General features: G+C 49.7%; 2 protein-coding genes across 2 annotated transcripts in view; one reads left to right on the top strand and one right to left on the bottom strand.

The window, feature by feature from the left end:
* The window catches only part of LOC139684145 (uncharacterized), a 1,342,464-nt gene that overhangs the window by 212,550 nt on the left and 1,114,971 nt on the right, over nucleotides 1-14,943 (top strand). The gene's annotated exons all lie outside the window — the stretch shown is intronic.
* The window catches only part of LOC139684146 (uncharacterized), an 800,710-nt gene that overhangs the window by 310,501 nt on the left and 475,266 nt on the right, over nucleotides 1-14,943 (bottom strand).

Genomic DNA, 14,943 nt, shown 5'->3' with positions numbered 1-14,943 from the left:
ATCTCTATCACCCACATTCCTTGTGACCCACATTAGGAAGACCCCTGGCTGGTCTCCACATCCTCCTGGCTCTCCATGGGCATTTGAATTAACCCAGGGGGAGGAACATCCATGGTGTCATGGGTTTAGTTAGGCCCAGATTTAGGCTGTAGCTTTTAGAGCAAGGCCATGGACAATCAGCTGACTGGAGCTGGGTCAGCCCAGCTGACTCCTACTGGCCAACTCTATTGCATCCCATATTCTGACATCATCTCAGATAGAAGAAGAGAGGGAGGAGAGATTTTCCTTCTTCTTCTTGCTGGATGATCAAGGAGTTTCTTGGCATTGCACAGCTCCTGGGGGGAGACCAAGATACTGGGGAAGTTGAAATTTATTTCCTGTTTGTTCTTGCTACCTTTTATTCTTAGTCTGTAGTTTGTATTTGTTTTGCTTTCTATTTTGTTTTCTGTTTAATATACATTGCTCTGCTGAACTGTGTCCTGTGTTTTGGTTTTTGGGGGACAGAAGAGGAGACTTTGCCTCTGAAATGATTACTTGGCATTTTGACACATCAAAACCATCACATATGGGGACACAGACTGAAGTGTGAAATTCATTGGGAAGGGGCATTTGCTGACTTTTGATCCTAAAAATCTCCCCTGCTCCATACCCTTAGTTTATCTTGTGGCCTCAAGGAATCCTGAATGGTGTTTCAGAACTTTTCTAAACTCAGTAATTCCATAATTCCAATTTTCTGTGGCTCTGCCTGTCTGTGGGCCCCCCAACCCAACCCCATGCACATTCACATGGTTCATTTTGTTTTTTTCATTTTATTTGATCCATTTTCATCCCTTAGAATCACCTGAAATTGGGATTAAAATAAAGAAATTGAACAAAGACATCTAAATTTCCACCATTCCCCTGGGACCTTGGGCAGGAATTTGAGGTTCAAAGGGATATTCAGGAAGATTTCAGGGTTCTGTTGGGATTTGGGAGAGTCTTCCCCAAAACTGGAGGTCTCCAGACCGACTGACATTTCTCCATCATTTTGCAGTCCAATATCTGAGAGGGATTGATCTGTCAGCTCATAACACCTCAATCCCACCCCAAAATGTCTCCTTGTCAACTTGAAATGACTCAATTCCATCCCAAAATGGTTTAATGCAACTTAAACCCACTTAGAGGGAGTCAGCAGCAGGAGAAGGGGTGCTACAAACCCAGGGAGGATGGGATAAAATTGGGAGGGCTTGGGTGAAAATTGGGAGGGTTGGGATGGGACTTGGAGGGGAATGGGGTGGGGATTGGGAGACAAGAGATGGGGTGTGTGAAAAAAGTGAGGGAGCTTTTGGGGTCCCCTCCTGTCCTGAGGGGGTTACTGTGAGGGAGTGTGGGGGACATGTGACATCAGCTCTTGCAGTGGGGCCCCATAGGGAGGGACACAGGGAGCTCTTTTTGATGGAATCCTGCTGCTTTCCATGAATTTTGGAGGATATAACCCTCTTTTGGGGTCCCTCTCCTAATTTTCAGTGGCTGAAGTGATCCCCTTACATTCTGGTGGATGCTGAGATAACCCCATTTGGGAGTTCTTTCTGCTGTTTTAAACCATTTTTAGGGGCTCTTGGGAGTCCCCCCCCCCCTTATTCTGGGGGTTGCACTTACCCCTCTGGCTCCACTGGTGGCTGAGGGGGATTATAATCCCCAATTCTGAAGTGTGACAAGTGACTTGTGGGGAATCCAGTTTTGGTGGACATCCCACCTGCAGGAGGGTGTCCCCCCTTCCTGCAAGGCTGCTGGGGTGGGGCTGGGGTGGGGCTGGGACCCCTCCCCACACAGCTCACACAGTGACCACCCAGAGTATTTCTGGGGTGACAGGGCTTCTTCATGCACTGGGACCAGCCCAGCTGGTGTCACAGAACCCCAGAATGTGCTGAGTGGGAAGGGACCCCCAAGGATCATGGAGTCCAACCCTCAGCCCTGCACAGGCCCATCTCCAAGAGTCACACCCTGTGCCCCAGAGCATCATCCAAACCCTCCTGGAGCTCTGTCAGCCTTGAGGCTGTGCCCACTGCCCTGGGGGGCTGGTCTGTGCCCACCACCCTCTGGGGAAAGAACCTCTTTCTAAGATCCAACCTAACCCTGCCCTGGCACAACTCCAGCCATTCCCTGGGTGCTGTCTCTGGTCCCCACAGAGCAGAGATCAGTGCCTGCCCCTCCTATGCCCATGCCAAGAAAGTTGTACCTGCAATGAGGTGTCCCCTCAGTGTGCTGCTGAACACACCAAGTGCCCTCAGCTGCTCCTCACATGCTGCCCCTGCAGGCCCTTGCCAATCTTGGTGTCATCCTTTGAACACTCTCCAATGACTCAATCTCTTCCTTCTCTTGTGGTGCCCCAAAGTGCCTCAATATTTCCGGTGCGGGAACTGCCAGGGCTGTGTGATGTGGGGCCTGAGGGTGCCCAGGGGACATTGTGACACTGCAGGGCCTCCTGGAACCCCGGGGACATTGTGACACTGCAGGTCTCCTGGAACCCAGGGGACACTGTGACACTGCAGGGCCTCCTGGAGCCCAGGGTACACGGTGACACTGCAGGGCCTCCTGGAACCCAGGGGACACTGTGACACTGCAGGACAAAGGGGAGTTTGTGAGAGTTAGAGAATCACCAGCCCTTCCCAGCACTGGTCAGCAGCACGGAGGGGCAGTGGCCTCCCCTGGTGCCACAAGATGAGCCCAATTGGTCCTCTGTGTGTCCAGCAGCAAAGGCAGACAGACACACACCCTTTACAAAGGTGCAGCTGCAGGTGCTCCCGAGTGTGCCCAGCAGGGCAGAGAGATGGACAGGCTGCACAGGAGGAGGCAGATACAGCTGCTCTTGGTGGCCCCACAAAGGCCAGTTCCGCGGAGCCTGAGAGCTCTGCAGAGAGCGAGGAGCAGCCCTGCTGCACAAGGGAGAGCAGCACAGACTGAGCATCACATCTGCACTGCAAGAGCTGCATTCCACACCTCTGCCTGCAGGAACAGAGACAACATCGCTTCTCACACACACACACAAACAAACATGGCAGAAAAAGTTGGTTTTAATGGTAAACTGTTTTCTTTGCTTCTAAAAAGTACTCTTAGACTTTTTTGAACTGTTCTTATTTCCCTCTCTCTCTGCATTTTTTTAGCAATTCCTTAACTAATAATAAATATAATTTTTTGGAATTCAAGGGTAATATAGATTGAGTTTTACTTTTGTTGGGGAAAACATTTTGAACCCAAGCTATGTCTGCAATATTTAAGCAGATTGTAACACCGTCCTGTCTCTCCCAAACTCCACACTCCCTGTTCCTTTACCCTGCCACACCCTGGACTTCAATTTTCTGGTCACAAATACAAGCTGCAGCCCCCAGGAACCTCTCCCCACCACTAGTCCTGCTTTTTCTTGACATCGGGACCTTCCCGATCCCTCATTTCCAGGCACTGGCATGCCCCTGTACCCCCTTATCCTGCACCAATAGCCTCCTGCACCCCCTTTCCTGGCCATCCCACCTACTCCAGCCCCTACACCCCTCTTTTTCTTAACTCTGAGAACCCCACTGTTGCATTTCCAGACCACAAAGTCTGCCCTGTTTGGAACATTGGGGGGCAATTTTAACCCTGTTCCCAGCTATTCTGGGTGTCACTACCTCAAGATCCCCTTTCTTCAATATTGGGGACCCCTGGACTCCCCATCCCACTCCTCCAACCCCCTAAACCCTAACCCTAACCCGAACCCTAACCCTTTCCTTGGCCCTGCTTCCCCCTGAAATCCCCTTCCCCAGCACAGTGTCCCCACTGCACCCACAAGATTCAGCCCAAAAGCACCAAGACTCAGCCAAAGAAATCCCTCACAGGAATTCCCCCTCTCTGGGTCTCTCCACTTTGGGTTTTGGGGGGGCTCCCCTGTTTGGGCTGCTGGGAGTCCCATGTATATTGGGGTGCCCACTCCCCAACCTGCCAATGAAGGGCCTGACCCAGGCACACCAACCCCACCAAGGGGGTCCCCACATCCCCCCACCCACCAAGGGGCTCTGCCGGAACCTGACACTGGGACACCCAAAAACACCTCCAAGGACCCCCAATACCTCCCAAGGGGCATTGTCAGCTCAGCTTTTGAGGTCTCTCAACCATCCCCCCGAACACAAACCAAACCCCCAGAGCTCCCCCAGGGTATTCGGGACTCGGCTCGGGGGTCCCGCAGCCCTTTGTCGGGGCCCTTTGCCGTCCCTGTGTGCAGCTCCGGCCCCGCCCCACGGCAGCCCCAGCGCAGGCTTCAAGGAGCGGCACATCCTGGTGCCCTTGGGGGCGTTGTCCGGGCCCATCCCGGCTCTCGTGTTCCACGGCACAGCCCTTATGGCCCCTGGTGGGGCAGCGGGGGCACTGTGGAGTTTGGGGGCCCCTTCTCTTTCCCACTCTGTTCTCCCGCTCACCGGAGACTTCTTCGGGTGCAGATGGAACCCTGGAAAAGGAAGAGGAAAAGGAGGAGCATGGCTGTCCCCTCCTCTTGTCCCGGGGGTGTTCCAGGCTCGGCCCCGCCCCCCCCCACTTTCGCAGGGCGCGGCCACCAGGGCGACCGGAGCAGGTTTGGGAGAACTGGCTGGCGCCGTGCTGAGGGAGAACAGGTCTACCCGCCGGGCTAAAGGGAGAACGGGTCTACCCGCCGGGCTAAAGGGAGAACGGGTCTACCCGCCGGGCTAAAGGGAGAACGGGTCTACCCGCCGGGCTGAGGGACACATTTCCCGCCCGTCCTCCTACACGTGGGTCCCCCGGCAGCTCAGACAGGGTGGAACCCTGAACCCCAAATTGAAAAAACCAGAGGAGTGGAACTTCTGGGACGGATTTTTTGGCTTAATCTACATATTTGGGAGTGGGTTTTGGCTGAATCTTGATGCTTTGCAGTTTTGATATTTGTCAGGGTATTTTTTGCCTGCATCTCAGTGTTTTGCAGCTTTTTATGGACACCAGATGCCTGGTGACTTGTAGGGATGGGGAGCAGAGAGGGGCGATAGCTGAGGTGAGGGTCCCCCGGCAGCCTGGAGAGGGGGCAGTGTGGAAAAGGGGGAACCCCAGGACCCCCAGGACCCTGAAATCAGGGCCTGGAGAAAGGGGAGCCTGCACAGGGGGACCCCTGTGCATTCAGGTGTGATGAGATGCCATTAGTTTTGGTTCGTGTCTGGCCTTGCCACCTGCCAAGTTATGGAAAACAACAACTTATAACTTAGACTTCGGCCTTGAAGGAGAAACATCTTGTGTACACTGAGACAGGTTTGTAACTTGAATTTTAAACGGTGTCTGGTTTAACCCTGGAATCCCCATGAACGCCCCCTGGAACAACTGGTCAAGCAATTTGAAAGTAATTAACAATGAACTAATTTTCCAGCAAAAATACACAATTTTAAAGGCAATTCCCTCAGAATAGCTCTCATTATATGGTTTAGGCGGCCTTGAACTGACTGAAAATTGCACTGAGCTTTACTTACATCTGAAAAGAATTAGCAAATAAGGAAAATAATGTCATTACACATGTGGGGGGTGACAAAAACAGTGGATAAAAGAAAATAAGTCCTTCGAAGTAAAATATTTGAATAGTCTGGTGGGGAAAAAAAATAGTGACTGAATAGACTGAATAAAAAGTACTTAGGGAACAGAAAAAAATGTAAAAAAGGAGTAGTATTTTTTCTCAATGCAAAAAGGTTTTTTCTGGGTGTTGTATTAGTCTGAATGCTGATGTGCAATTTATAATAATATGTATTTATAGTAATATTGTAAAATACTATAATAAATCATATAATAATAGAGAAAAAATAATTTATAAAATTGACTTTTTGCTGCTGAGAGCAGTTTAAAAATACTTTGGTATTTATACAGGTATTGAAAACATTGACACCAATATTTAACAAAAAATGTGGTGCCCCAAATTTATCTGGGAAATGAATATTCCTTAACTCTCCTTGAGATCTTTGGGACAAGTCCCAGCAAAACCTGGAGTCCCTCAGCTCACCAGTTTGATCTCCCTTGGTACTTCACTGCTTTGGTCACCAAGCCCAGGGCTGAGGGCAGAGCAGCACCAGAGGAGCAGAAAGTCCCAGGTTTGCCCAGGAAACCAACACATGGACTTGCCAATAATGCAAAATAAATCTCCCATTTTCTATCAGCTTTGAGAATCAAAAAGCTTTGCATGGGGAAGTTTTGTTGGGACCTGGATTGTAACAGAACTTTTTAAATTTAATTCTTTTCAATATTGATGTGGGACTGGGGGAATAACTTGGAGCAGCCAGTGATATCCACACCCTCAGCTGGTCACATTTTCTGGGATAGAAAGAACTTTTCAGACTCCAAGTCTAAAATTACAGTTCATGCATCAGCTTTTACCCACTGAGGTTTCTTTCTCCTGCTTGTAAGGAGAATGTGACTGGGTGTGCAGCTGGAGAATTGATTAATCCTAAATAATATTTACACCCTGGATCTTGGCATGGTTGGAACAACCTGGGACAGAACACACATATTTTTGAGTTTTCTTCCTGTCACACAGAAGTAAAACTGTGGAACTCAGTCCCTAAATTATCCTTTTCCATTGGTACATTACAGGTATGAGACACCATCCCTGTCTTGGTTTGAGGGGAAAAACCAAAATGTTTACCCACAATTGGGGGAGGGGGCCTCCTCCACAATAATCACGCCACTCTTTATCAAATTTAAAGAATAAGAACTTTAATACAAGAAGGATAACTAATCTTAACTGATATATATATATATATATGTGTGTGTGTGTGTGTGTAAACAGACCAGAGCAAACCGCTTCCCCAAAACCACAAGAGGAAAAAAAAACAACAAAAACCCCCAAAACCAACAGGTTTTCTCCTGGGGAAAAGTTACACTTATGGCAGTATCAGGGTCACAGCCCGGCTGGCAGCAGGGTGAGTTCCCAGATGAACTCTGTGTCTCTCTCTGTGTTCTCTTGTCCCAAATGAAGAAGGAAAACTGGAAGCGACAAACCGCTGTGTGTCCTGGAAAAGCAGCTGCAAGTTCTCTCTCCCAGGTCGCTGCCCCAGCCGGGGCGGGCAGGCCGTGATGCTGCAAACAGCGGTGAGACCAGAGCAGAGGCCGGGACCCCAGATGCAGGAACCAGGAGAACAGCCGTGGCGAGGAGGAAAAAAAAAAGCATCTCACCAAGAACAGCAGCAGCGAGCAGGCAGGAGCAGTCTGGGGCAGCCAGCAGAAGCCAGGAGATGGCTTCTCCTCTACCCAGCACACACACTGCTCCTGCGTTCCGCTGAGCTAAGAATGGAAAAAATGTCCCCAAAACCAAAAGAGACAACCTGTCCCCACCCAAGGGATCAGCAGTAACTACTTGTTTTTGTTAACTACTGGCATGGGCAGTTAGTGACAGGGGAGAGAATTTACATAATAATTCCAAACTACAAAAATCCCAAAATGTGGAGGCACACTTTTTTATGCCACACTTTTCAGTACTTACAACTGGGGTGAGAGACTGTAGGAGCTGTAATAGGATATACTTATAATAATATTGTCAACTATTATAATAAAGAATATAATAATTCTGATCAATTAATGTGTCAAATTGACTTTTTGAGTGCTCAGAGCACTTAAAAATAATTTGGTGTTTATACAGGTATTGAAAACCTTGACTCTAATGTCTCACTAAAGCAGCCCTAAAACTAGTCTTAAAACCAGCCCTAAACCAGCTCTTAACATGTACTAAAACCAGTCCTAAACCAGCCCTTAAACCAGCCCTTGCCCAGCACTAAAGCAGAAATAAGTGAGCCCTAAAACTAGCCCTAAATCAGCTCTAATACCAGCCCTAAATCCAGACTTAGAAGCAGTCCTAAACCAGCCCAAAAAGCAGCTGTAAATTAGCTCTAAATCCAGCGCTAAACCAATGCCTTAAAACCAGCCTTAACCCACCTCTAAACTAGCTCTAAACCAGTTCTAAACCAGCCCTAAACTGGCAGGGGGATGGAATTGGATCCATGTCCAGAGGAGGAGTTGGGTTTTTAACTAACTCCTCAAGCTCAATTCACAGAATCACAGGATTGTTTGGGTTGGAAGGGCCCTTAAAGCTCATCCCTCTCCAAGCCCTGCCCTGGGCAGTGTCAAAGGTTCACCTAGGTGGGCCTAAATTTGAGGTTTTTGAAGTTCAGCCTAGGCCTGGGGCTGTCAGCTGATCTGGGCTGGGCTAAGCCGACAGCTGGCTCCTCCCAGCCAATAGTGTTTTATTCCATACCATATTACGACATCATTTTCCAGGGAAGTAGAATCAGTGTGTGGGAGTGGTTTGGGCAGTCACCCCACAGCATTCCTGCCGAGAGGACACACACACGGTGCAGTCCCAGGAGAGATGGGGAGGACCAAGCCCAGCACCGGCCCAGCAGTTGTTTTGGGAAGTAAAATGTTTGATGTGGGTTCTTCTCTCTCTGCTGGGGTCTGGTTTTCTGGGGACTGAGTCTTTTAAGATACTTTGGGGTTAGAATAGTGGACTTTGTGTGTGTACTAGGAAGTAAGGAACTGTTCCTTGTTGCTCTTAATTTGTGTGAGTATTTGTACTCTCTCCTAGTTGTGTCTTTCTGTCTGTAAAATATAAGTAGTTTTAGTATAAACGTGGTTTGAAGGTTTTTTCCTTCCCCTCTCTTTTCCTCCCTTTCCTTGGTGTTGGGGGGTGGGAGGCTCTGACCCTGTACTTGGAGGGTTGGCATTTTGCCAGCACAAACCAAGACAGGCAGGGACATCTTCCACTAGCCCAGGTTATTGGCACGTTTTCCTCTTTCCAAGCAGTGAAGGATTTACAGTATTTCCAAATCAAACCTCTGACTCTCCAAAATCTCGGCTTTGACTCTCCAGAAAGTGCCCAAAAGCTGCAGAACTGACTGCAGGGTGTGACTCTTCCCCTGATACCGAAGAATTTAATGTAATTTTAGAAGGTGTTAGACTCATATAGTCTCTGCTACGTTGCTCTGATCTGAAGTCTGAATATTAAAGTGCCTTTCCCACCAGCTGGCAGGCCTTGTCAAGGCCGAGCTGTTTTGAACAGGACACTTGCAAGATAACAGAAGACAAACAAGAGGAGAAGGCCCAACTGCCCCCCCATGATGAAGGGGGTAGATTGGCAGAACTTTTGGGTGGGCATAAAAGAAAAATGAGAATTCTGATTGACTGTTAAAAGTGGGTATATAAACCCTGTAACTTCCTGACCAGAGGGTCAAACCCCCTGGGTTTGAACGTGGAAGCTTCTTCTAATAAAACCCTGTATCTTTCTCCATTAACCTGTCTTCAGTGTGTCTCTTTTCACAGGGATACACAAGTAGAACAAAACCCAACAAACCCCTTCCCCCACCCCTCCCTCCTTCCCAGCTGTGCCTCCTCCCCCCTCAGCGCTGCAGGGAGCTGGGAATGGGGGTCCCACTCAGTTGTTGGTGGTGCTGCTGCTCAGGGAGAGGGGTTGGAGTCCTTGTCCTGCTCCCCCTGTGGGGTCCTTGTGGTTTTGGGGTTATCCACTTTTATCCTGTTTCCTGCAGCTGAAAAAAACTGAGGCAATTTCCTGATTTTTTTTCCGCTTCTTTTTTTCCTTCGGTTTTGGATACATGAGAAAAACCTCATTGTACCTCTATAAACAGGTACTGCTGGAGGGTTGTGGGGCCATCCCCAAACTGGACTTAACATCCAAAAACACAAAGAAAAAGGAGGGGACAAGGTTGGGAATTTGTGGTTGTTTCATAGAATGGTCCAAGTGTCTCAAGTGTGGGGAAAATGCGAGTGTGGGGGCTGGAAAATGACACAGCGGGGAGCTGTGAAGATCAGGGCTGTGAGCTGGTGGTGCTTCAGAATGAGACCCAAATGAGAAATAGGGAGAAGGAGGTTGTTCCCAATGTTCCAGGTTCAGGAGGATTCTCAGCACAAAATAAAGACACTAAAACACAGCTGAGGTAGCAAAGCAAATTTCTTGGGGAGCAAAGCCAATGGATCCTGTTCCTTGGCACACAAACAGCACATCCCCAGCCCTGCAATCTCCCCAGGACAATGGATCCTGTTCCTTGGCACACAAACAGCACATCCCCAGCCCTACAATCTCCCCAGGCCAATGGATCCTGTTCCATGGCACACAAACAGCACATCCCCAGCCCTACAATCTCCCCAGGACAATGGATCCTGTTCCTTGGCACACAAACAGCACATCCCCAGCCCTGCAATCTCCCTAAGCCAATGGATCCTGTTCCTTGGCACACAAACAGCACATCCCCAGCCCTGCAATCTCCCCAGGCCAATGGATCCTGTTCCTTGGCACACAAACAGCACATCCCCAGCCCTGCAATCTCCCCAGCCCGTGGGGCAGGAGCAGCAGGTGCAGCAGCACTGGCGGCAGGGCAGGCAGGCAGTGCCCCTTCAGGCCGTGCCCTGCACCAAACCAGGCCCAGATGGGCCTCCTCACCCCCAGCCCAGCCCACCCCTCCTGGCTCCTCTCTCTGCAGGGCAGCTTTGCCAGCTGCAGCACCAGCCCCTGCGTGCCCATCGCACCAGCCCAGGCTGCAGCAGCTCAAGGGGCTGACTCCGGGACAACAATGGCTCTGCCCGTCATTCTTCCTGGGGCACAGCCCAAGCTCTCAGCACTTCCAGCTCTCACTGATGGCTCTTTCTCCAGACCTCAGTTCTCCACAGGCAAACTCTGCACTGTTTTCTCACACCACATTGACGAGCACAACCACAGACCAAATATGACAGGCCCAGACACGACTCTGGTCCCTAACACAAAACCTCCTCAGAATAAAAAGCTTCCTCTGCTTCTGGGCATTGGGAGGATAAGGCTTAGCCTCACTCTGTTCTATTTGCATGTATTACAGTTTGTCACATGATTATGGAGCACAAACTCAGGCTGGGTGGAGAATGGATTGAGAGCAGCCCCAAAGAGGAGAAGGACTTGGGGCTGGTGATGGATGAGAAGCTTAGGCAGCTCTGCTTGGCTGGGCAGGGAAGCCACTGGCAAGAGCCCAGTGCTCCCTGAGCATCCCAGCACGGGCAGTGTCTCCTCTGGGCCAGCGAGGGGCTGGGAGAGGGGTCTGGGACAGTGTCAGAGCCCAGAGGGACCCTCCAGCAGAGACCAGATGGTGTAAATCCAGTGTGCTGGTTGGACCTGCTTGCAGCTGTCTGTCTCTCACTGAGAACTAACTGGGGTCTCCCTCATTCAATCTCCTTTCAGAATGGGATTTAGGGAACAGATCTGAAGCCTCCCTGCAGGGTCCTCTTTACTCCTGCAGCCCCTGACACTGCAGGTGTGACAATGATGGGCTGAGTAGAATTTTCAGGCTCCCATGAAACCACAAGCAGATACATCTAAAATAGGCAGTGCACAAAGACATTTCTGGAACAGATCTGATTCTTGTTACTAAAAAGTTATGCTCTATAAATTTCATTTCTCATATTTCCTTCTGAATTTTATCAGTAAAATTGCAATTTCCTCTTTTGATCTGTGCCACCCACAGTGCATTTCTGACAGTGAACTCAGTGTTTAGTCTCAGCTGTAGCTATCAGCAGACATTGCAATGCCCACCAGCCCCTGAGCACTAAGGCAAGGAGAGTTAGGGCCATCCAGGCCTCATTTGCAGCACTCAAACACAGCCCTGTTGCTGGTGATCTTGAAATAGAATAAAAATCCAGAGGCCAACCCAGAAAACGCCTCTGTAGTGTCAAATAAAATTAAAATATTCACCCTCCCCTCTGAGATGGACCTCTGGCCAACAGTTCCTGCCCACTCCTGTGCTGGTTGCTCCTGAGTCACTTTGCTGTCAGGTCCTAAACAGATCTTTTCAAGGGTTCCTTGTTTAGAAACTACACCCTGACACCTTTGTTTTTCCCAGAGATGTGTGAGAAAGGGCAGTGCTGGTGCCAGTCAGGGCAGGGCTGAACACTGGGGTGACTTGGCAGCTCCCCCTGCACCGTCTGTGCCACCTGCATTCCTTGGAGAAATATTTCTGCCCAAATGGAACACAACAGTGGCCTGTTGGACACGCTGCCCCCAAAGGGGGAACTCTGAACATTTGGAATAAAACAATGTGCCCTCCCAAGAGCCAAGCAAGGCTTGGAGCTGTTTCCTAAAAGCATCATGTGTGGTGTCCCCAGTTGTGTCTCTGGGCAGCTCTGCAGGGGCTGCTTTGTGCAGGGCAGCCATGGGGGCCCTTTTCCCACAGGCAGGGCTGCACTCTGGGGGTTGGGGCTTTGGTTCTTTGGTGTCCAGGGGCAACAGGGAGTCCCTGAGCCGAGATGGGGATGGTGGTCAGGGCTGGCAGGGACAGGGTGTGGTGCCTGTGACACACAAGGGCAGTGCCCCACAGGGCAGCTCTGCAGGGCCACCAGGTCCTGCTGCCCCAGCGCAGCCTGTGCTGTGGGTGGGTGCACACACAGCTGGTTTGGGGCTGGTTTGGAGTTGCCCTTATTCCCACACAGCCATGAGTGTCCCTCTTGTTTATATTTAAATTAAATTTGGAGCCCTGGAAACACCTCCAATCATCTCTCTGGCAATGGGAATCCTTCCCTGAGCTCTGACTGTGCTCTTGGCTGTAGGTTTGGAATCCAGGGCAATGGCCAATGTGCCTACACCTACTCTGACGAAATCAGGAGCAACTGGTGCTCCCAAAAGAAATTCTCCATTTGCAGCCACCCCCAGAGGAGCCCAGTGGGGTTTGGAAGGATCCAGGAACCCAGAATTCCACCTGAAACTTCCCTCTTGGCAAAGATCGACCACCAACTGCCCTTAATCCCACACAACCATGAGTCTTTAATTTTAATTTGAAGCCCTGGAAACTCCTCCTGAGAACAACACAGAGGGAATCCCTGGGTATTTGCAAGCACCATCAGGGTGGAGAGAGGGACCTGCAGCAGCTCAGACCCCAAACCCACATCGATCAGCCCCTGCTGGCAGCTCTGCCCTCCTGCCCATCAGGAACTGCCACTGCACAGGAGCTGCTCCTTCCTGGAAATAAAGGGGGAATCTGCTCCAGCCCCTGCCTGGAACTGGGTTCTCATGGACTTGGGGCAGTTTTAGGATGGAGTCAGGGGGGTATATATCTTTAGGATGCCTCACCTTGTCCCTGCAGCAGCCACACCACGATGCCCACCAGTACCAGTGGCCCAACCGCTCCAGCACCCAGCAGAGCCCAGAATCAGTGAGGACCTGCAATGGGACCATCATGGGAGTGAGGAAGGAAGCAGCTCTTCAACTTCTGTGCTCCCTGCTCTGCTTTTAATGCTCTGCCTCAGCTGCAGGTCCCCTCTCCTGCCCTGAGCTGCACCCAGAGGTGTCCTGGGGATGGGGAGATCCCCAAGCCAAGCCCTGGGGATGTTTGGAATGATCCCAGAGGGGGCTGCAGGGCCCCCCAGGCCTGCTGAGCAGGGGAAGCCCTGCACGGTGTCCGTGGGCACGGGCTGTATTTTCCATCCTTCCCAAGGAAATGGGGTGAGAAGAACAAAACCTGCTGGTGCCAACACTGTGCCCCAGGCTGGGGGTGGGCAGCAAACCCTCTGGAGGGCAAAGCATTGGGGTTGTGGCTACCAGTAGCTCAGGAAAAGGCACAGAAGGTCCTTTTCTTGCCCAGGATTTCCTGCAGGGAAGGGATCCAGCCCCATCAGGGACATTGGCCCCTCCAAAACCGTCCCCCCAAGCAGAGACCCCCTGGGATGGGGCAGAGGGGCCGAGGGACGTCACTCACCGGGGCCCCCCCAGGGCACAGCAGGGCTGGCACAGATGGTGGTCAGTGCCCTGTCCCTGCCCCCAGGACATTGGGATCCGGGATAACGGGGCTTTGGCCCCTCTGGAGCAGGAGCAGAGCCCGCCAGATGGGTGGGCTCGTGTCCCTCCAGGCTCTGAGTCGCTGTCCATGTGTCACCGCGGCCGCAGGAGCCACAAAGAGCCACTGCCGAGGGTGAAGCTGCTCCGAGGGGTGTGAAGGGGCTGTGGGGGGAGAGAGGAAGGTGCTGAAAGGGCTCCTGGAGGTACATCCCCCACTACCTCCTGCTCTTCTTCCTCATCCTTTTCCATGCCATGCACTAACATAGATATTATAATGAGAATAAAATATATATCATGTATTCAGTATATAATTCTATTATTATTATACTAAATAAATATTAATATTGTATTAGAATATTAAAAATATTTTGAAATAGCAATATTTTATGATATTTTCATTGCATAATCTATTTATTTGTATATTTGTACATTTCACATACTTATATTCATAATAATATATTGATTAAAATAGTAGATGAATTCTAATTTATTGAGTATATTCCAATTGAATATTTTATTAGTCATTTATTTATGACAGTTCCTATATATAATGATATCTAAAATAATATAATAAATAATATAAATAATATAATCTATTATTTAAGTTAATATTTTAATTCTTATACCATTTATAATTTTATTTCATCTTTTATATAAATATATATTTTATTTATTTATTTTATATTTTGGTTTTTTGTGTTTTATATATTTATATTTTTATTTTAAGAATTTTTATTCACTTATTAATTAAATCTACATTTTTTCTTTCCACTTATTAAATCTATTTTATACTTAAATTATTCATAATTAAATTATTGTTGATCAATTATCATCCCCCTGTGCCCTGTGACCCCCATGTGCCACAGAACCGACCCCACTGTGCCCTGTGCCCCCAGCCCTTGCTCTGCAGAGCGTTGCCAGAGGAACAGGAAACCTTTGCACAGACCCCAAAAACTCAGGGAGAGGGATCAGGGCACAAAATGGGGCTGAAATGAAGCAAAGCTGCTTTTTATCCCAACAGCCCTTGGACAGTCCCACCTGGGGGGTGCTGGGTGTGTTGTTCACCCGTCTCCACTCCTGCCCTGCCCTCACTCCAACCCACACTGGCTGTAGGTTCCTGCCTGGAACAGCCTTGGGCTTCTCCTGCCAAG

The sequence above is a fragment of the Pithys albifrons genome, chromosome 32, assembly GCF_047495875.1.
Source record: "Pithys albifrons albifrons isolate INPA30051 chromosome 32, PitAlb_v1, whole genome shotgun sequence".
NCBI lineage: Eukaryota > Metazoa > Chordata > Aves > Passeriformes > Thamnophilidae > Pithys > Pithys albifrons.
The sequence above is the reverse complement of the archived record's forward strand: the minus strand, read 5'-3'. Positions and strand labels throughout refer to the sequence as shown.